The following is a 24431-nucleotide window of genomic DNA, read 5'->3' as shown; positions in this document are numbered from 1 at the left end:
CAAATTTTGTTGAGGAGGTGAGAAAAATGATGGGGATATAACCGTTAAAGCTGTTATGGAAAACAATCCCTTACGAAATTAAAAATAGAATTACTTTTACATTTCTTGAATCTCTCCAAAAATTTTGAAATCATTGCTTGAAGATACATTTTTTGTATAACATGCCCATAACAGTATTATCTACAAAGAGCCACAACATGCAAGGGCCCTATGGGCTTATTAACAGAAGAAGAAATAAACAAAATGTGGCACAATATGGCCTCTACACACACACACAAAAAAAGATGCTAGTTAGATTACAAATGATGATCACTCAGATATGTACTATGGAGTTAATAATATTTTAAGATGTATTTGTTAAAGATTTATTTGATGTCTATGAGGGTCTTGTACACATATTTGTGTATTTATGTTTGTAGTACACTTAGCGCTCAGAAGAAGGTATCAGATTCTCTGGAATGAGAGTCATGAATGGTTGTGAGCATCCATGTGGGTGATGAAAGTCAAACCCACTTCATCTGAGGGATCATGTGTTCTTAACCTCTGAGCCATCACTTCATCACCAGTAATGGCATTTTCACATGTTATAAGCAAGATACATTTAAAAAAAACTAGGACATCATCTCACTTATATTAGGTAAGTAACATTATAGTAGGCAGACTCTGACATGGCAGAAGAAAGAGGCGTTACATTTTAATGGGTCCATAAATTCATGTTGCAAATAAAAGGAGTTGTGAATAATGCTTATGATTATTATTTCATGGCAATATCAATATATTTAAACCACTGAATTGTATACTTTAAATCATTAAAATGGTACATTTTTATATTCAGTGTATTTTGATAAATGACCAAAAAAAATGCAAAACAAGGTTGGAATAAAAATGTCATTTTCTTGTAATTTTATGCAATTATTTCATGAGATATAGTCCATACATGAATTTGTGCAAAACATTACATAGATTTATAATTTTTGATGCATATAAACTTGATGTAGATTATATATTGATTAGGATAAAGAAATTGAGTTTATTGTACTTGTAAAATTAGTTAAATACTTAAACTCATAAATATCAAGTTATATTATTACTACCTTTATTTCATGTCTCTGTACAATAACATCTGATTAAATCAAAGTCAACACCTTTTGAAGCACTGCTGTATGTACACACACATACACCATTGGCATGCACAGCATTCTTTGTAATTTGACCTGTAAACAAATTGCATTGAATGCATTAATTTTTATGACTTGTATGTAAGAATTTTAATAATTTCACAAAATAGAGCTTCTCAAAAGACAATGTCGCTATTTACATTCAAAGTATAACATCAAAAGTGACAGGCTATAAAATATAAATACAAATCTTGGTAGATAGATGTACAATCTCTTTAGGTACTAAATTTCCACTCTGAAAAATTAGTAGCTGTTCAAAAATCTAATTCTCTTCCAAACACTGAAGTATTCAATTATTAGAAGATAGGTCAAATCCCATAATCATTTCATAGCAGCACATTTCTGATTGAAGGGTATTCTCCATAAAATATATCTGACAAGGTCAAGAGGTTTGATTCCATGCTATTTACTTACAATTGATTTCTCTCCCCACTTTGCATTTTCAAGCAATTAATATTTTTTTCTGTAAGAAATATGTTCCACCCTTACTGGCCACCCTAACCATTTTCTTATTTTATGATGGCAAAAAGAAATGGTAAATAAAGTAAATAAATAGTAAATAAGCAAGTTATTACATTCCATGCAAAATTATTTCATTTATCTAAATGTGGCAACAGTGTTTAAAAACCACTGAACAATTTTCTTCAGGTATTATTAATTCTTGTAGATTTTTCATCTTTAAATTAGCTAAAGAATTTAAATTGTATCTTTGAAGGAACAATAGTTATGTTATTCTACTATTATTGTTAAAGGCCCTTTATGGATAAACCACCCCGGAAGTCTAGGAAACATTAATGTTTGGAGGTCTGGAGCTGCTTGACATAAAGGATGAGATAGTTCTGGGATGGGATTCAGGGAAAAGGATCAGACAACCATCAAAACAAATTCAAAGCTTAGCTTTTCTATCTCCTGTTCTGGTCTTACAGATAAGGATGGGGAGGGAAATATGGAGAAAGAAACAGAAAAAGACAAAACATTTAATTCACATAGAAATTCTGACTAGCATAGGAGTTATATATAGCTGAGTCTTCATATTTTAATCCAAGACAGCTTATTTTGATGTAATATGAGCATTTTAGTGACATCAGATATTTAGTAGATAACGAAAAGAAAGCCTAATTTTTGTCTCATAGTTTCTTTTAATAAGAAAATTTTATTAATAAAGTCAGTGTATTGGTGATATACACATATGCATAGAAAATAAAAGTTGTCATAAAGCAGTGCTAAAATATTGATAGGAGTATATTCAATCCTTATAATATGGCTATTACAAAATGTAGTATATCTGAGTGCAGTTGCAGACATTTATGCACAACAGACCAATATTCTATCCCTATCTAACTAGCACCTAGAAATATATATGCATATGCTTTGAATATCTCACTGTACTAGCCAGTCGGTATGATACTGCTTGATTTAAACCATTCAGAGTAAAGGGGGAAAATAAGAATCCAAAGTCTCTGGGTGCCATTCGTGTGCATTTAATTTTAACTGTTTTAGTTATATTCTTATTTATAAATATAAGACATTTTAAGAGACATTTTTCTTGTAGCAGTGATTCCATTCTTTTGGCATTGTTTACTGAAAGAAAAAAAAAATGACGAAATTCCCTAGAAGTGCTGGGGTGTTTCAAAAAAGAGGGAAGCAGCTGCCTTGGAGGTGGAAAACATTTAGGCAAGCAAATGATTGGATCAATGCCTGGGACTGTGAAGGCCCCGCTGGAGGGTAATGTGAATGAGATGTCATGCTTCATTGACTAAGTTTACCTAATTCTCTCATACATCAATATTGCTTTTTATGATGGTGTTGCCGTGCTTTGTTGCAATTTGCTATTTAATCTATATTGCTATTATTACCTCAACAGTGACGGTGAAAGCAGCTGGAGCACACTCTGATTAAACCTTAATTATTATCATGCCTTTACTATATGTACAGTTAGAATATATGATCTCTACCACCCTGCTGCTCTCAGTGTCTGACTTCAAAGCAGAGACTGAATACACCACATCAGCTTACAAACAAACTTGACGTTTTTTAGCTCTCATAATGAATTTGAAAAAAAAAGTCACTCTGATTTGTATATACCCTCACAGCTTAGAATCAAGATAATTCCTTGGTGAACCATTTAGATATCAGATATTGTCACAGACAGCAGACTTTTCATAAAGGAAAAATTATTTTCTGGGTTAACTATCTTAGAGTATAGGTAAATGCTTGTTAGTTTTAATTTTAAAAGGCAACTTAATGTTGTTGAAATTATTTGAAGTAAGCAGAGATAAAACAAATCAGCAGGTATTTAAAGTGAGGTCTATGAGGTGGAAAAATTACTACTTCCCCTTCAGGTAGAGGCCCTAAGATATATCTTCGTTAATGAGGTTTCATGCTGTCTCACTGGGTCCTTAATCATTTAAAATGCAAATCCAAAAGAATAGAGCCAGAGCCATTACATATATATGAGAAGGTGGTTGACTTTTTTTTTTTTTAATAAATGATTACGCCATCTGCTCCTCTCATTATTCTGGCTGTGAAATTCTACTGATGAAATTACATGAACTTGCATGCAGTAAACAACACCCATCAAAAGGCGGTGATAGAACAGCCATCCTTTGCTTCCCTGCTTTCTCCTTACAGTTCAGAGAGTTTGTTCATATGAACAGAAATGGTTTTTAAAAGTTTTCCTCTTAAGAAAAGTGGGCCTTTGAGCTACTTGTCAACCTTATATATATTTTTTTGTCATAGTAGTCTTTGTATGAAATAGACGGACATTTGAAGAGAAGTATCCCAAAATGACCTACTTTATAATTATGTAATACTCATAGAGATTGATCATACTTATGAAAATTTTTGGGTGATTCTGTGTAAAACCAAGACTGCAGGGAAAAAAAATGTTTGTTTTTCTTTTAAGAGGAGGATTTTTTTTTCTTCAAGTAGAACATGAGGTGGACTTAACCATCCACTTTAAATATCACCTCATCTGATACGTATGAACAGGCTCTTCTATTTTTGCCTTCCATTCTTTTCTCCTCCCTCCCTTCCTTCCTTGCTTCCTTCCTTGTTTCCTTCCTTCCCTCCACTTCCCTTATGATGCTGTCTCAATTCATGGGCAGTCCACACTCTTTTCACGTTGTTCTTTTACATAGTTTCCAGTCTGTATGAATAGTGCCTGAAATAAGTAATAAAGGACATGTATTAGCATATTTGAAAGAATAATTGTCTAGCACTCAGGTAACATTTGAACAATCCTAATGAAAGGGTGGAAGAATGACTGGGCAAGTGTGTCAATCAAAGAAGGTGAAGAGGCTCTTTGGGATATATGTGTGAGAATAGTGACATGTAGAAGCAACCTCTTGTGTATGTGTGGAATCATTACCTGTCAATTAAAAACTAATGGCTTGTATCTGAGGCAGAAAATAGAAAGTGGGACATTTGGCAGACAGAGAGGATTCTGCGGCAGAGCCAGTTGCCCATGAGATTCAGATGGCAAGATGTGAGGATAGATGCATGGTAGCTGAGCAGAGATAAGCAGCAACCAAGTAGCATGTAAATGAGTATAATGGGTAATTTTAAATTATGGGATAGTCAAATAAGAACCTAGCTCTACGGCTTGGGTATTTGTAAATATAAATAAGAGTCTCATGAGTCATTATTCCAGGAGTTTAGGGCTGGGAGGGAAAACAAAAGGCACAATATTGACAGTCTAAAATCAACATGGGAGAGAACCATTTCAAAAATGAAATAGCTAAAGTTATAAGTTAGATTTGATATATTCATAATGAAGAGCTCCTAACCCACCTAATGCTACAACTGCTCAGACTACAGTTCCCTGCCTACCCAGTCCTACCAAAAAAAAAAAAAAAAAAAAAGAAGTAAAGTTTTAGCAGTTTTCAATAACTTAATTTCCACTCTCCAGTCCATCCAGATCCCCCAGGAAGTAAAGCATTCCTCCCAATTCCTCACGTGTATGGCACACCACACTCCTAGTGTCCTCCTAAGCATGAAATATCACCCAATTACTCTCATTCCAAACCACTCATCTAGGGAATACAGTGTGTTTCTAATTTTATTTGTTTTAATTTATATTAATATTCATAGTTAGTTTTTAGTTAATACATAAAATAGTGCATATGAATAGAGAAATAGGCAAAGTTTAGATACATTAATATATTGTGTGTATTATGTATATCATAATACACACACATCTTGATATAACAAATTTATATCATTACATAAAACCACAATCAAAGAATACATATACAAAATACTCATGAACAAAACCACAGGGAACATTGAGAAAAAGGGGAGAAAGTTTATAAGAGCTGAAGGATCAAGGAATTTGCTATTAATTGTGTCTCCTGGCAATGTGTAGTGCTACACTCATAAGGTCTTATCAACATGACTGCCTTAAAATATGAGTTGGACAAAGAAAAAAATAGAAATACTAAAGGGGATAGAGTAAATCACACAAAGCATCAACTGTACACAAAGAAGTGCAGGTAACTAAGGAATACTGAGAGTGGGAGAAATAGTTTCTTCAGGAAAAAACACACGAGTCTAATCACTTATTCAGTACAAAACACTCAGCCTTGAATACAAACATTAGAGTAACAGTATACACACTCAATAGGTTATATTTATAAATATATCAATGTATATATTTTTATGTTTATACATATATTCACGTTACAAAAATTGATAGAAAATGAGGGCATAAATATGAAAGACAGCATGGAATTTGTATTAGGAAGTATTTGGCAAGAGAAAATGAAAAAGGAGAATTGATGTAATTATATTACTAATCATCAAAATAAAAGAAAAACTTTCAAATAACTTCTAAAATTAAACACCAAGAAGACAAACAATTCATATAATTTTAGGCCATGGGATGAAAGGAAAAAGACTGAATGGCAGATATATATATTTTTCAACATTCCTTCCCAAGTGAAAGAGCATGCTTAAGGCTCATTGTATAACTAAGTTGCCTGGTCTTCAACTCCATGAGAGACTTGAGAAGGAATAATAGTGGAGATTCATATGGCTGTTAAAAACTAGGAGATGTTCAACATCCTTAGCCGTTAAAAAGAAAGAAAATCAAAATTACATTGAAATTTTATCTTATATCCCTCAGAAATAGTGATGAACAATAATTCAATAGACATCACCTGATAGTGAGAATGTGCCATCATCCATGGCTGTTGAGAGTGAAACATCTACAACCATTATGGAAAACACTATGTTCATTCCTCAGAAATATGGAAATTGATCTATCTCTAGATCCAGCTATACCACACTGAGGCATGTACCCAGAAGATGTTTCATCCTACCACAAGGACACTTGACAACCATGTTTAGAGCTTCTCTTTTCATAAGAGTCAGAAATTAGAAACAAACTAGGTGTCCCTCAACAGAAGAGAGGGTAAAGAACGCGGAACATTTAAATGGTGGAGTATTACTTAGCTGTTTAAAATTATGACATCATGAAGTTTTCATGATAGAACTGATAAAACACCATCTTGAGTGAGGTAACCCACAGCAAGGAAGATAATTATGGTATTATTCATGTATACCTGGATATTAGCCATTAAAGAAAGGATAACCAAGGCACAATCTCTATCCCAGAGAGGAAAGGCAATAGGAAGGAATTAAGAGGAGGACAAATTGACCTCCTTGGAAGGGGAAATATATAGGGAGGAGAACAAAAAGTAGGGCAAGGTGGCAAGGGTGAGATGAGATGAGACTGAGGGAGGGAATTTAGGAAGAGGCCACTAGAATTGAAGGACATTTGAGGGAGTATGGAAAGTATAGTAGAAACTAACAATAAAATGACTCCTAATTAAATTCTACCATACCCAAATACCAGTTCCTTATTCAGGAATTATCAGAGAGGTTTCCTTCTGCCGACAATGAGAAAAAGAATACAGTGACCCACAGACACACATGCAGAGAGAAGGGAGAGAGAGAGAAGGGGAAAAGAGAGATATTTTGAAACACATATTTCTAAAAGAAATTCCTCCATGGAATCCCTCCCCCAAGAATTCAGGGAACCCTACAGAAGAAGAGGCAGTAAGAATACGGGAGACATATTGTATGGAAGATATGAGGAAAACGAGGCCTCCTCAAACAAGTGAGGATAACGCCAATGAGGTCACGGAGACTGAAGCAGCAGTCACAGGGCCAGGAGAAGTCTGCACCAGGACCCTCCATAAACTACAGATTTCAGTTTAGTACTTTTATGCTGCTCCTGAATGTGTGATCAAGTGGGCATCTGATGCTTCTAACAGCTTCTTTTCCCCCCACCCCCTTTGGTCTGTCTTGTCAGACTCTGATATGATGGTTTGTGTTTTATCTGAGTTTATTTTCTTATATTTGTTTGTTATCTCTTAGAGGCCTGTTCTTTTCTGTGAGAGACAGACGAGGAGTGGATCTGGATGAGAGAGTAGGTGAGTGGGGGAGAGTCAAGGGAGAAAGAGGAAAGGAAATGCATTAAATCCAATTGTACCCAGAGTTCCAAATAAAGGAATGCCAACAATTTATTTTTATGATACTGTTATGGATATAATATCACACTTCTAAAATTGTACTGATACCAAATGAATTCATTTGAAAAAAAAATTGCAGTTTTTTTTCTTTTCATGTATACTTAGGCCACACTACATTTGTATTGGCTGTTATAGTATGTAACTGGCTTTTTGAATTTTGTAGGAATGATACACTCACTGTGTCCTCTCTTTCTTAGATATAGTTTTTATTATGTTTTTAATTTCTTTACCATTATATAGTTACAAATGACAAAATTACAGTTTACTTTGTATAATTCTCTATTTCTTTTCAATCAGATGCCTCATTTAAAATTCATAAAGTAATAGGTATTCATATATTGGAAGTCCATTTTACCTTTCATCAGTGTTCCTAAATTATAATAAGAAAGACTATCTTAGAATATTTTTATTCATTTATTCTTAGATATAAAAATTATACTTTGCTTTCTTTTTGAACATTTTTGCAGCACACAAATTATTTAATTTTCTCTTTAGATTTATACTCCATTTTTTTATTGAATTATTTAGCTTTTTAGTGTTTAGTTTCTTGTGTTCCTTATATATTTTGGATATAAGTAGTGTATCAGATGTAGAGTTGGTAAAGTTATTTCCCTATTCTGCAGGCTGCCACATTATCTGAATGACATTGTACTTTGTCTTTCATAAAGGTTTCAGTTTCATGAAGTCTCATTTATTAATTTTTTATCTTAGTCCACTGGTAATGGTTTGGTGTTCTGTTCAAAAAGTATCTCCTGTGTCAAAGAGTTCAGAGTTATTCCTTACTCTCTCCTCTATCAGGTTTAATATATCTGGCTTTATGTTGAAGTCTTTGATCCATGTGCAGTGGACTGGGTTGGGAAGGTGAGACCAATTAGGAGGACCAGAGAAGGAGAGGGAGGGTAAATGGGGTTGAGGGAGAGAATATGAGGAGAGAAGGCTATAAGTGAGGGGCATTTGAGGAGTATTATGAAAACATAGCCCAGTGGAAACTTCATAAAATATATGAAGCCACTCTTAGTGATGTCTCCAAATAATCAAGAAGCCAGAGTCCCAACTGGTCATTTCTTGTCATCTAATGAAAATCCAGTACTGGGACTGCTGACATACAACTGAATTGTTGGCCAAAGGGGTCCTGTGGAAATCCTCAAACAAACTGCTAAAATGGTAGGTTGCTCTGAGCAAACTGATGGCATGCCCCCGTTGCTGTCACAGCCACTCACCTTACTGACATGCGAAGTGGGAGTTAGTACGCACATAGAATCTTTACTCCTAAATTATAGTGTCTTTGGAATGGAAGGGCAGTCTGTTGGCTACCAACATGTAAACATAAACCCTGTCATAAAACCTTTGATCTACAATCTGTATTGAGAAAAAAAAAAAGAAAGTAAGAAAGAAAATACGTTAGGGAATGATTGTGGGAGTAACCAACAAACTTCCAGTTTGACTAAAGGCCCTTTCCATGAGATTGAATAAACACCCAAATATTGCTCAGCTGACCAAGATCCAGAGATTATATAGTCCAGAGATTGAGTTGTTAAAAAAAAAAAAAGAAAGAAAGAAACAGGCTATGGTGGCACATGCCTTTAACCCTACTAGGAAGGCAGGCATAGTAGGTGAATCTATGGGTTTGAGGCCAGCCTGGCCTAAAGAATAAGTTCCAGAACAGTCAGGCAACAAAGAAAAACTTTGTCTCAAGAAACAAAACAAACAACAACAACAAAAGTATCAATAAAATAACTCTTACTGATATTCAGCCAGCATCAGAGAATCTTCCACCTGCAGCAGATTGAAGCACAAACAGAGATCCACAGTCACATGCAACACAGAGAGTGAGACCTTGAAACACACAGCTCTAATGTCTTCATCAAATCTCTCTGTTCGGAGCTCAGGGAATCCCAGAGAAGAGGAGACAGAAAGAGTGTTAGAGCTAAGTGGGACTGGATAGAAGATACCACAAGAATAAGTCCCTCTAAACCTACTAATCAATGCTTATATTAGTTCATGTAGAGCCAAGTAGCAGAAACAGAGCCTACAAATGTTTTATGCATATATATTATAGCTTTCTGTTTAATATTTTTTATGGAACTCCTTAATGTCTGAATAGTAGGTCTTTGATCCAACCCCCTTGGAGTTCTTTTTCTTATGTTGTTTTGCCTTACTTAATGTCTATGTGATGATCTTTATTTTGTCTTTTATTTTACTTTATTAAGAATAAAATAAATTTTATTACCAAAAATGCCATCATCACCACCACCAGCAGCAGCTACAAAAATAAAGTAATGAAATACTTTTGGCACTTAACTTCATATTTATATGTCATCATAGTTTGCTTGTATTGCTCTCAAATTTCCACTCGTTCTTTCTTTGCCTTCCATTCAAGCAGCCCCTCGGCTTTCAGATTCTTTGGTACAGTTCTAAGAAGAACAGATAAACTTAATATGCAGAACTGAATAAGAATTGAATGTGTAATAAAGATCTATTCCCCCATGCAATATCAATGCAAAAAATATCAAATTTCTACAAAACACGTCATATAAAATAACAGAAATCATAAAATGTAGAAGTAAATCATGCTATAAGTTTTAGAAGGCAAGAGAAAGACAGAATTCAGTCAATAAAATGTTTATAATATAGAAAATATACTTCTTTCTTCTAATTAATTCATTGGTTTGAGTATTTTTTGTCAACAAAACAATGTATTTTAGTATGTCATCTTCTAAGCACAAAAGGCCTCTGGAAAAGAAGTGCTTATTATACTTGAGCACACAAAACAGTCATGATGGATGAAAGACCAGCATGTGCCATAAGAAATCTGACAGTATGTTCTAAAACATGGGGAATTAATCACATTTAGTCAAAGCAATGATGAAAGAAATTTAGTGACATGACGTCACAGCTGATGATAAGTACTGACAGGCAGCTGTAACACACAGAGTAGAAAATGGAATCTAAATAGAGACCATATGAGAAAATGTGAGAAGAACAGAGGAACATGCAGATGACCTCACATAAATATGCTATGCAAAATGTACAAATACAATGAAATGAATAGGACATTTGAGAGGGGCCGAGTTTTTGTATGTGTTCCAGTGATAAACTAAAGAAAGAATTTGATTAAGAAAATGTAAAACGAACAAACAAACAAAATAACAACAAAAAGTTCAAACCCTTGTAAACACTGGAAAATTAAAACTAGAAGTGAAAGATTTAGTCCTTAGTTTAGGTCCAGTTTGCAGGCAGAGGGAAGGACATTAAGGGAGTTTATAACCAAGCCAGACACTTGGAAAATATTTTTAAAGTAAATGAAACCAGTCTGTTGTGGAAAGATGAATTATCCTTTCTATATTAACCAAGACAGTAAATTATTAAGAAAGCATTTTCTTTAACCAGCTAGCTCTCCAATGACTAACACAGAGAGAGACTAAGATTTATTTTTATGCTGTAAGCACTATGCTGGGCAAATTCTGAGCTACCCTAATCCTAGTACCTTTAAAACCCACATAAAAACCAATTACTTGTGGATCTGATGACTCCTGGAGTGGCTTATGTTCCATCAGTCTGTTCTGTTCCTACAGCCATGTAGGCTGATGAAAAGCTTTTTTCTCTTCCTTCTCAGAGTTCCTTTCTCCCTACCAGGAAGTCCCACCTTCCACTTCCTATTCTTCTTCTCAGCTGGGTGGCCAATCAGATATATTTATTGACAGCTGTTCCATCCACACCAGAAATTCTGCGCCCACCCAGTCTGTTCAAGAGCTGTCTGCACTATTATATTTGATGAAGAAACAATAAAAATAGCCAAGAAAGGGCAACAACCCAAGTGCCATGAACAAAACAGATGGAGAATCTATGGTACATGTGTATCGGGAAGAATTAGTCTGGCTTAGAAATGGATTACCATCATTGACAATAACATAGATGCAGCTAGAGGTGATTGTGTTAATGAAATTAGACAGAAATAGAAATACATATATGTATTCATCGTATTCATGTGGAATATAAGAAATAATCAGAGACAGTTAGTTTAGCATGGTAGTTATAAAGACAGCATTGCTCAAGGGAGAAGAAACAAATAACAGTCTGAACAAGCAAAAACTTGGTAGGGATAGTCACTCCTGACATACTATTGCATTGCACAAAAACTTTGGGAATAGTCACTCCTGACATACTATTACATAGCAAAAAACTTTGGGAAAATAATATACAACACATACAAAACAGGCTTAAAATATCACTTGAAGTATTCTGTGACTAAACACAAAAGAGATATATGTGGTGGTTCATAACAGCAGTCCATGAGGATGATTCAGGATCATAACAAGCTAGAAATAAGTCAGAGCTACAAGGAGACCCTATCACAAAGGACGAGAATGGTAGTAATAAAAAGAATGTGTTTGTGTATCAAAATATTCCCTGGTCGTCTTCTAATATGTACTGTTTTGTGTACTAATTAAAAGTAATAATCCAAGCTTCGGAGGCAGAAGCAGGTGCATCTCTGAGTCATAGGCTAGCCTAATCTACAGGTAGAATTCCAGGTGCGTCTCTGAGTCAAAGGCTAGCCTGATCTACAGGTAGAATTCCAGGTGTGTCTCTGAGTCAAAGGCCAGCCTGATCTACAGGTAGAATTCCAGGTGCATCTCTGAGTCAAAGGCTAGCCTGATCTACAGGTAGAATTCCAGGTGCGTCTCTGAGTCAAAGGCTAGCCTGATCTACAGGTAGAATTCCAGGTGCATCTCTGAGTCAAAGGCTAGCCTGATCTACAGGTAGAATTCCAGGTGCATCTCTGAGTCAAAGGCTAGCCTGATCTACAGATACAATTCCAGGAGAGCTACTGCCACACAGAGAAATCCAACCTTGAAAATACTGAAAAGAGTAAACTACAGGAATAGAATTAAAATAAATCAGATTAGAAACATACTGCGTTCTCTTCATGAGAGATTTGGAATGAGAGTAATGAGGTAGATAATGACATAATTCCATCATCAGGGAAACTTATATTTGTGGTTATTTTTTTATGGATGGAGTTTAAATAAAGGGAAAATTGTTTGATATTTTTGTTTTGTAAGAAATAGAAGTGAGATGCGCACTCATCGAGGACCTCTATTTCAATGTGCACTTACATAAACTGTTGTCTCTGGGTCCCCAGTCAGAGAAGTACTAGAAAAAAATATATTTTCTATTAGTCACTTAATCCTGTACAGAAAAGCTAATGGAGCATGAGGCAAATGCTTCATTCTTTCAATGGTTTGAAACTATACTTTTTCTTGCCTGTTTTGTATGAGGCTTAGAAGAGATGTTGTGTTATTTATTAGTTAAAGCCCCCAATTTAAAAGTCATTGGTACGTAAAAAGCTACAAATTTATAGGTATAAATATTTTAACTCTTGCCAATGATATATCCTGTTTCTAATAATTCTGTCATTAAATGGATTAAACAAAATTTTGGAGAAAAGTATGTATCATTCACTTATGGAATCTTATTTTTCCTACTGACGAGTATTAATAATGAAATGACAGATATGTAATTCTTAGTAGAAAATACATACTTACAATAAGATGTGGTGATGACTGAAAACATGACAACTTTATATTGCTATATGTGAAATTAGAACATGTAGACCTATGTCTATCTATCCATCTATATATATACCAGAACACCTATGTTAGAATGTCACGGAACGTTCCAGTGTCATGCTTACTTATGTTTATTTGAAGATTCATTAATACAGAAGACCACATTTTTAAAACTTATTTCCTCTTACATGCTAGTTGTGAACTGTGCAGCATCTAGTTAATATGCACCCAAGAGATTAATTACTCAAAGGCTCTGAGCATTCATGAATTCCCAGCAACCGGATGCAGTGCTATCTCTCCGGCTTTTAAGAGGAAAATGGTCATCTTAGATGCTGCTGCTTTCCTGGTTGGATTTAGCTTTTGAGTTCTTTCCATTGATTAGTATCTAGCGTATCTCTGATAACTGAGGAGGCACTACGGCCACAACTTAAACAGCCAGGTTTCAAAATAATCTAATAATAGGTTGTGGTAGTATCCATTCTGGCGCCGTAGAACCAAAACAAGCCTTTTGTCACTTGCAAAAATCTCATAAACATTATTGTGTGGGGATCGATCAGAGGAAGGACAGCAGGTTACCAAGAAGAGACTTGATACCCTATGAACACATACAGGGGGAGGTAATCCCCCTCAGGAACAGTCATAGGGGAGGGGAATAAGGGGAAAATGGGAGGGAGGGAAGAATGGGAGGATACAAGGGATGTGATAACCATTGAGATGTAACAAGAATAAATTAATAAAGGAGAAAAAATCTCATAAACATATAATTCTAATAGTACTTTTATCTTTATCAGAGTATTTTCTTATTTCTGCTTTACCTTCTAAAATATAGCACTTATATTTATATGAGTATGAATAAGAAGCATTTTTTGCCACAGAACAAATACATGTAGAGGTTAGTGAATGAAATTCAGAAATGTTTTCAAGAAGCCTAAGAAGAAACTATTCATTTTATTGGAGGTACAAGTTTATGTGCTGTTGGGAGAATGGTAGGCATTTTTTGTTATAAGATTTGAAAATTTCTCATGGTTTTGAGGTAGTCCTCATTGATACCTCCTATAGGTGATTTTTACTCATAACCTTTTTCTTTGCATATCTTCATGATTTTCCTCCAATTCCATTATTTTGTGTTCACTTTCCATGCCTGTAAAAATCCAGTCTAACCCCTCACCAATCAGGAAAATTCACTGAGACAGAAACATCAGATTCTTCTCCATCAAGGTGTGAAAAAGCTGTCAGAATTTTAGATATTCCCAAATGAATCCTCAAATGTTATTGGTTCCTATAAACCCAGAATTACTGTCCTCTCTCTCTCTCTCTCTCTCTCTCTCTCTCTCTCTCTCTCTCTCTCTCTCATTAATAACATAAAACTTGGAGCTGGTATTTGATTTCTCAGGGTAAGATAACACTGGGAAGACCTGCTTATACAAAGGTGGTAATAACAATTTCTTTAAAAAAGATGATTGTGTGAAAACAGCTTTCTAGAAACAAGTGTAAACCAGAACTCTCATGAAAGATTGAAACTGTTTACTCTAGGGGTGGTCTTCATGATGCGGGGACTTGCTCATCAGTTTCATGTGAGGTGTGTGTTAACTTCAGCTACTCTCCTTTCCTACATAAGACCAGATGTGGCTCAAAGGAAAGGAATAATTAGGTCAACAGGGATGCCTAACAACACATCAGATGAAAGGAAGCTTCTTAGAGTATTAAAGATTATGTCCTGGGTATATTCTGAGCATAGAAAATTCTAGGTTCTGTTTTTTGATTTTTGTTTTTTGTTTTTTTTGTATTTGGTAGATATGGCTGATAATAAGGTCTGTTTACGACAAGTTATGCTTCATAACCAAAAGACTTCCTTTTTATCATGAGAGGTGTTTTGTTTTGTTTTTAAATCTAAATCAAGGAAACAAACACTATTTCATGATTATAGACCAGCATATATTATCATGGTTTTACTTAAAATATGTTGAGATGCACTGAAAATCTTCAACTATGGCTAGATATTTTTTTTACCCTGTGAATTTACAAATAACTACATACTGTAGTTAGATAGGATTCACTACTGTATATCCATCCCTGTAGACTGTAGCTGCCTTAGTCTCCCTGTATACTCAGGTTCTTCAGTTTTCCTTAGGGTATCCACTGAATGTGATAAAAGTTCACTCTACTGGGGCTATACCTGGGAATTCTATGAACATGAATTTATAAGGCTCATCTCATTTGTTTCTCACATTTTAGAGGATCATAAACTGTCTGGAACATGACTGACTTCTTAATCATTGTTTCCTGTAATTAATCTGTTAAAGTAATTTAGTCTCTAAAGTGAGCCAGGTTTCTCTTCTTTACATTGAACAGAGATAGAATTCATACTCAAAGGTTATGTATTTCATAAATGTGTGACCTTAGAATTTTGCAAACTTAGGAACTATGACATTTGTCTTACCTTATTAATATTCAACTGTTTTTTGTTCTAACACATTTATGGAGATGCATTTAATCAAGGTAAATATGATGGCTCAGCCCTCAAGTTAACAGAACTTTTTCAGATACACTATAATCATTATTAATTATTATTGATGTTGCTGTAATGGCATACCATCCATCTCCTTATACCTATCAGAAAATTAGGTGTCATATGACAACTTCTATCTTTCATCATCCTAACTCATTTGTTACATAGGTTAACAAATTTCTGTCATACAGTTTTCTGAAATATAATCACATCTCTCAATATTCCAGGTAAAAATCTTCAACCATATGTATTTTGGAATTGCTTCAGTAGTTAATTGGCTCTTTCTCATCTATGATGTGTTTTGCCTAACAATTGTTATTCAGGCTTTGATCAGCAGTTTAGTTTCAGGACAAAATAATCATGATGTTACCACGGTACTTTTAGTATGTTTTGATTTTCATACTCTTAGGGAAAGTCTAAATTATACAAGTAGAAATATGTGGAGAGCCATAGATAGCAGCGCCTCCTGCTGCTTCACCGGCACAATGCGCCCACTTCTGCGCATGCACAGTGAGAAAACCTTTGCGCATGCGCAGTGAGTAAGCCCCTTATGTGCATGCCTGAAGGCATGAGTAAGGTGGCGTGATTCTGACAAGGCATGGCGTGAGGTGGTGTGATCTGAATGCACCAACCAGGAGTGGCGACGTGGCAGTTTCTGATAGGACAGGCACACTATAAAAGGTTCTGTGGGAGCTTTTCCCGGGGTCACTCCGATAGTCAAGGATCCTGAATAAAAACTGCTACAAGAAGAATTCCCGGTGTTGGTGTCTTTCCTGCTGGACGGGAGCGGCATCAGCAGAAATATATTTATCAGTTTAATTAATTATTCATCTTTAATGTACTAATAGTTGTTAACTGATATGCAGCCCTTATTACTGCAGTCCACAACTTGACATTTAACATGGTTATTTTGCACACACACACACACACACACACACACACACACACACACACACACATATATATATATAAAACGAGCAGGAAAATAATGTTCTTACCTTTATTTCTAGAGTTTAAGTTTTGTTAATTTTAAAAGCATTTAAATTTATTTTTCTAAACATGGCATAAACAGAAATATGTGTTTAATTACCAAACTTAATATCACCATCATTAAATTATCAATATGTATATATAATATTTAAATAAAATTATTATGCTACTCCATAGAGAAAAAGGCTTTATATTTGAGTTTAATTATTTCACTTTGTACTTGAGTTTACTAGAGAGCAAGTAGTGTATGTTTCAAATAATGGCAGCTACCTTAAACGTATTTATCCCCAGTCACTAAATTATATTGCCTTTTTACCCTTGTACAAAATAGGAATAAGACACTGTCTAGTTATTACAAAAACAATATCATTTGCTAAATAATTATAGTTCATTTCTGGGCACAATTATTACATGCAGACATTTTATTCTCTTCATGCAGGTTATAATATCATCTTGAGAGATATCTAGTATTTATTTAATGTGAAATTTCTGAATGTGTAATAGATTAGGGTATATGAAAGATAATGAGAAAAAAACCTAATTAACAATTTAAGAATTTTCTCTTGTTGTAAATATTATCTAGCCTCAAGAAACTTAAATACTTGAAGTAAACATCTTTGATTTCTCCAAAGTCTATGTAGAATAAAAGAAAGAGACTATATGATAATAGATTGTCTAGGTTTGCCAGTTTCTAAGTGTACAACCTTGACATGATCAAGGATTTAATAAACAGTGAATAAAATAATTTAGTTAAATTTGATATCAGTATAGTTTCCTTCTCTTTCCTACTTCCAATACCTCCCATATAGCCTTCCCTGCTCTCCTTCAAATCCATGGCCCCCTTTCCACTAATTATTATTGCAAGCAAACACGCACACACATGCACACACACAAACACACACCACATGAGTCCTAAATATATCTCCTCCAGTCTAGTCCATATAATGTTACTTGTACATATGTGGGTTTTTTTTGTTTGAATATTTGCTTCCATATTACTAATTGTTTTCAATATGGTAGGCATTAACATATCCATATTAAAATACAATAATATATAAAAATTTTTACTACCTAATACTGTTTTCAGAACTAATTTTCCTACTAAATAAACTTGTGATTATTTTAATCTTGTCAGTCATTTACTATTTTTAAGGTGATATGAGTCTGTGAATACACTTTAGACTGAATGCCACAAGCTATATTCTTAGGAAACCCTAATTTAAGATATTTATTAACTGTTGTAGTTATGTCTTATGAATTATGTTGCAATTTTATGCACATAACAGTCTGATACATCTTTGCCCATTCCTGGAATTGAGGCTAAATCTTCTATTCTCTCTAGAAGTGAGCCTGCTCTAACAGATTGCACAAAGATATGCATTCTAAGAAATCATATAAAATGGGAAATGTTAATAAGCATTGAACATGCTCCTAGTAGATATTACTAGACTTATAGCATGTACATTGGAAAAAACGACATTTAATTCATTAACAAACTAGACTCTCCTGGTTTTTATCTTCCAAATATATTGTAGATTATATTGTTTTGCTTTGTTGATGATTTATGAACTAATACTTAGCCTGCCTGGAATATTATGAATTGAGCTTGATGAAAGTACAAATATAGGACTTGCCTTGCTTCTAAAAGTATGAATAATTAAATGAATGAATGAGTGAATATATCCTATTTTTAATATTTAAAATTGTCAAAAATGGTCATGATAAGTATCCTTTGTCACTCTCAGATGGGAAGGAGAGGTAATGATATTAAAATTAATCTATACACATGCATTACTGACATTTCTCCTGTTGTTAGAAGTATTTTTTATTATTAAAATGGACCCAGTGGTTCTTTCACTAAGAATCTTAGTAATTCCTCTATTTGGGGAAAGATAAAATTAATAGATAGCATAGGGCTTCTCCAATTCTAAGATGCAAAAACTTATCACTCAATCAGAAACGGACTGTGAGTACATAAAAAAGGGACACACACACACTCGAGCGCGTGCACGCTCATGTGGACACCACACTCCTATCCTACACACAGTTGAGTCCTTTGTCTGAGAGGATTCTTTGTCTTCAATTTATTTTGATCTGACTGCTTTGATTTCCATCAGAGGTAGGAATCCATGTTGAAAAAAATATACTTGGAAAGGCAAAAATGTATAACACAAGGAAAATTGTTCCTTGAATTGTCATTCAAGAGCAACACTGACTACCCCATACCAAGCTGAATAGATTTGACTTGTTTCTAAAGGCAGTTGTGTTATGTACTTGCAGTCGCCACTCTATTTGTCCCTTGGTCTTGGTGCTAAAGGTCTGTCCAAAGACATATGGTGAGGGATCAGTCCTGAGATGCGGATAATAGTGAAGAGAAGTAAAACCATCAGGATTTAGGTCTGGTGGAGAAGAGACAAACTGATAGGAGCACTTCTTTGTTTGATATATGAGGTAAAGCTCTTCCTGTTCTATAATAGTGATGTTATACTGGATAATAATATTCCTCAAGCAATTTAAATTTTTTATTTATTTATTCACTTTACATCCCGAGCACAGCCCTTCCATCCTCTCCTCCCTGTACTACCTACCCTCTTTTCCTCTTTGCCTATTCCCTCTCTCCTGATCCTCAGAAAAGGGGAGCCTTCCTACCAACCCCTAGAACATCAGGGTGCCTCAGGACTCAGTGCATCCTCCTATGCTGTGGCCTGCTGCAGCAGTCCCACCAGGGGAAAGTAATAGAAAAGCAGGTGACAGAATCCATGTCAAAGACAGTTCCCTCTCCCCTTACTAGGGCACCTACATTAAGACTGTGCTGACTATTGGTTACATCTGTGTAGGGTTCTAGGTCCAGTCTATGCATGGTCCTTGGTTAGTGCTTCAGTCTCTGCAAAAAATCCTGAGCCCTGGTTAGTTGGCCCTTTTGTCCTTCTTATGGAGCTCCTGTCCCCTGTGGTTCATTCTGTCCTTCATTTGACTTTCCACAAGACTCCCTGTGCTCCATCCAAAGTTCGGCAGTGAGTCTCTGCATCTCTTTCAGGCCACTGTTAGGTGGAGCCTCTCTGAGGACAGCTATGTTAGGCTTTCATGCCTACAAGCATCACGGAGCATTGCTAATATTGTCAGGGATTGGCTTTCTTCCACGGGGGTGGATCTCAGGTTGACCAGGCATTTGTTGGACCTCCCTTCAATCTCTGCTCTAACTTTATCTCTCTACATTTGTAGGCTGGGTACCCATGTGGCTGTATACATATGTACAAGCATGCGAATCACCTATATGAATAAAAATAAATAAATACGCTTTAAAAATAAAACAAGTTAGAGATCATGAGCAAGTTTAATGGAAATAATTAATAATTCTTGCATCTATACCATAAACTTCAGATCTACGACAAAATATAATGACTCTGATATTAGAATACAGAGCTACTGCTGCCTTGACTGGCAGACGAGAAAGTCAGTTCCACCAAAAGCCAAATGGTAGTGAAAATTTACTAATGTAAATATTGTCAGTCTTTAGAAAAATACCTTTATATTACATATTGTGAAATAGTATATATGATACAAAATTAATAATATATTTATATAACTACTTTAGTTAGTAAAAATACAATTAACATAAAAAACTTCTTTATGTTAATATTTCTTCTTTTTACAAAACTTATTTTTCTTAGAAGTGGAAGAGTATTTTATTTGCCTGCATTTCAATTTTTCAGGACTAATGTTGCTCTCAAGGATTTGATCCAAGTGGTTCATGGACAAAACACCGCTGTATCTAACACCAGATAGAAAGGTTATTGAGACCAACTAATTGCCCAAGACAGCTATAATTCTCAGGTTACTTCAAAAGGAAATGTGTGTATATTAAGAACAGTCACTTCTCTTATTAATAAAGAAGATCCTGCAACTTAGGATGCTATTTTTATTTTAACCAATTTGTTGACATTTGAGATACATTACACTCTGAATGACACGCTGGTGTGTAGAAAACATTCACGGGTAAGGAATATCACGCTAGAAAACAGCAAAAATAACTACCTTAAAAGGGCTAAAAGTTTTCACCTGCTCCTCTTATTTTGTACCCTGTAAGAAAGTATCTCTCGTTTTAAACTTCTGTCACTCATACCTCCACCTCCAGAGTTCTGAGATTGCAGGCCTGTTTTACATATCCAACTTCAAGAGTTAAGTTGGTTTCTAGAAATGTGTAGCAATAATTCCTGTGGTGTGTCATAGAAGCAAAAGACTGCTCCTGAATTAGCTGGAATTATATCTATGTTAAATATGCCTATGCCACTCTGATAATTAATAGGCTTACTGTACTATTAACTTTGATGAATGGCTGGTGCATATACGCCAAGTGATAGGGACAGAATAAGAATTTTAACAATTTAACAACTATTCTAACAATGAGTTACAGATGTTCTTTTAAAAAGAGTGAACAGAGGGCAAGGTTTGTCACTTCTGGGAAACAGGGTCTGCTAAATGATCTCATACAGGTTAAAGTATTAAAATTGTTCTCTTCTGTTATTTATATTGAAGAGTGGTCTCTGAACTTGCCTGTGATTGGCGTTGGCTTGTTCAACAACTGGTTTCTTTAACATCTGAAATTACTTTACTCCATAAATTCTATGACTGTGTAACTTCCTAATATCATCGTAAAGAAGGTATTTTCCACCAGGAAGAACACTAGCACAGGACTGTTTGACAAGGGCCATGATCTCCATGGAGACCTTTACTGATGTTGAAGCTTGTTTCACTTGTAAGTGATTAGAAGATACTAATGGTGACCATAGGTCACAGAGGCTTAAAAGCATTCTTTCCTGCACAGAAGAAGCTCCCGACGATAATGGCACACAGTTCAAATTACCAGTAGAGCCAAGGTGAAGAAGTACATTAAAAATCCATATTTATTTGAGTCCCTGACTCTATGATCCATTTATTTCCAAATGCCTTGTGGGATGTTTCTGGTTGGAAAATATGAACTTGGTAAAATAACTTGTTATTATGAACATATTGGAGAATACTTGATATACCTTCATAAACTGTCTCATTTGTCCCTGAATTTACATATGTACCCACAAATACTAGTTTGCCTAGACATGGATATTGGAGTAAAGGTAAGAACTGTGAAGTTTTATGTCCTCAAGTCCTAATAAAAATAGTTTTTATCATTTAAAAATAAATATATTGGATATTACAAATAAAATAACTGAATTGGGTTTGTATTATACAAGTGAAAATGAGAATAGGGAAAGAGCTAACCAATTGAGCATGGCATTTTAGATCACGATTTGCCTTGGTACACTCTGATACGTTCTGTTTTCAGAGTGTGAGATGATTTTTGCTCTGAAATACAATGATAAGAGGAGTAGCTATTATACAAATATTTGTGGTAATAAAGGAGTATATATATAAGTGTATGTGTGTATGTTTTAATGAAGTTGTGCATAGTTAGTTTGGAATGGGAGAAGCGTATTATAAGCAGATGATAATCTGTGTTTTTATTTAGGCAGTAGGGAGACTAATTCCATGAAAGTTTCTCAGAAAAGGTGTGTAGGTTTATCACAAAGACTATGTTTCACTTGAACGTTTTCTGGGTCATCATAGAATGACTGACTTTACCTTGTAGATATAAGAGTACTATTAAGTGGACTGCTCTTGGGGAGTGATTGATAATATTTCTCTTTCCAAAGGAAGGTATACTTTAGCAGTGCAGTAAAAAAAAAAATAGCATATATGGTATATGGAAAACGTGGTGAAAGAAACACCACAGTGTGGTTGGAAAAAGTCATAAAAACATAGGTAAACTAACAAAATTATTCAAATGTATGCCTAAACTCTTCTAAAACTAAGTAAACAGAAATGAAATTATCTTGTTGTAATGTTTAAAGGTTCTTAGGTCAGTTTAAAAGGCATTTTCCTTCAGAAGAATAGAAGCTATAGTACCAAGAAGGATAAAATGTATACTTTATTTCTATATATTATACTAAAATTTGTGTATAGAATACATGGAAAAATATAAGATATAGAGATAAAATAAAGGACTTCATATAAAATAATGAGAACTCTATAACAAAACAAAATCACCAATAATTTTTCTAAAGTCAGGAAAATATTTATATCAAATAATTTCAATAACTTCTACAAATTAACTTTACAGAATAACTGTGAGATATAATACTATACCAAATTATTCTCAAATTCCTAAGACAGTTATAATCTTTCAATCCTCATAATGAAAAGCAACTTTACCCACAGGTATTTTGTCTACTGTACTAGGATCCAATGGCAATTACAAAAAAAAAAATAGAGAGGGAGCATAGCAAGACAGTGAGAGCAATATTGTAGACCTTGATCAACTTACCATATCTTATCTTGTAAACAGACATACTATGTGTTTAGCATTTTCAGCCAAACCTCAGAATAATGTTTGCTTGCACATTCTCTGAAAAGTAACTTGCACTGAAATATAAATGTAAGATATAGAAGGTACAATTTGGCCCAAACAGATAGTATACACTTTTACACTGTGCATGATTGAGTTCGGGCAACTGAAAAGTTACATTTCTGACAAAATAATATAAGTAATATTCACTAAATATTTGCTAAAGACAAAAGTCAAATGTGAAAAAAAAATCCTCATCTTATCACCTGGTAGTAAAACACTTTATATATTGGCAATGAAGGTAAATTAGGAAAATTCTAAAATTGACAGTGGGACAAAAATCTAGAGTCTCCAGAAAAGATACTTCCTGATTGTGGTTGGTTCCTTTACATGAGTTTGGGTCATGGCCTGATGATAAAGAAAGCAGAGTTGGCTGCAGAATTAACGCCCCTGGCTCCTGCACATGAAAGCCTTGCCACCATGCTCTTCCTTACACCTGCTGCCCTCAGTGTTGCTCCCACCACTGTGAAGCAAGGACACAAATTGTGAGTCAAAATAATGTTCGTTTTATCAGGTATTTTGTCATGATAATGAGAAATTAAGTTGTGAAGTAATATTTTACATTTCAGGATGAAGAACAGGATATAAAAGATGTTTAAAGCACAATTTCTGATGTAAAACCTGCTTAGCTGTACACCATCTAGTTGTCAATATAGTTTGGAAGACTGAAGAAACACCTCCGTTTGGACAAATTATTTTTTTAAAAAAAGGAAAGGAAGCTATGACTTAGAAAGGTATATGAGGAAACATAGTTGTTACTGGTATAAGTGAGAAGAGAATATTGAGTTTTAGAATTTTTGGTTTACTGAACCTCTTGTCAAAAACAGATTGAGTATTGTTGTAGGGTATCCTTGGAGCTTCTAATTAAAGTTTGAAAGAATCATGGCAATACAGAGTCAAATTGGATGTCTTTGTCTTTCTTCATGAAAGTACATACTTTTGTGTAAGACTTAAGTTTGATCTTCTACTAATAAAATTACAGAAGGTTTGCTATGACCTAGGTGTTAGAATTTCCATTGTACAATATAGGTTGTAAATTTTATGTTCAATGCCTCTTTAGAATCAGGGGGAAAAAAAGGAAAATAAACAGAAGTCTGGAATTTATGAGATCAATCAAACCCACAAATGTAATTTGCCAACCCAAGTAATTAAAATATTTTAATCTGGTTTTGGAAAAGCAACAGTATACCCCTGTTTTTCAAGGGT

The sequence above is a fragment of the Acomys minous genome (assembly GCF_964271855.1).
Source record: "Acomys minous genome assembly, chromosome: 15".
Lineage (NCBI taxonomy): Eukaryota > Metazoa > Chordata > Mammalia > Rodentia > Muridae > Acomys > Acomys minous.
This window is presented reverse-complemented; position numbering follows the sequence as displayed.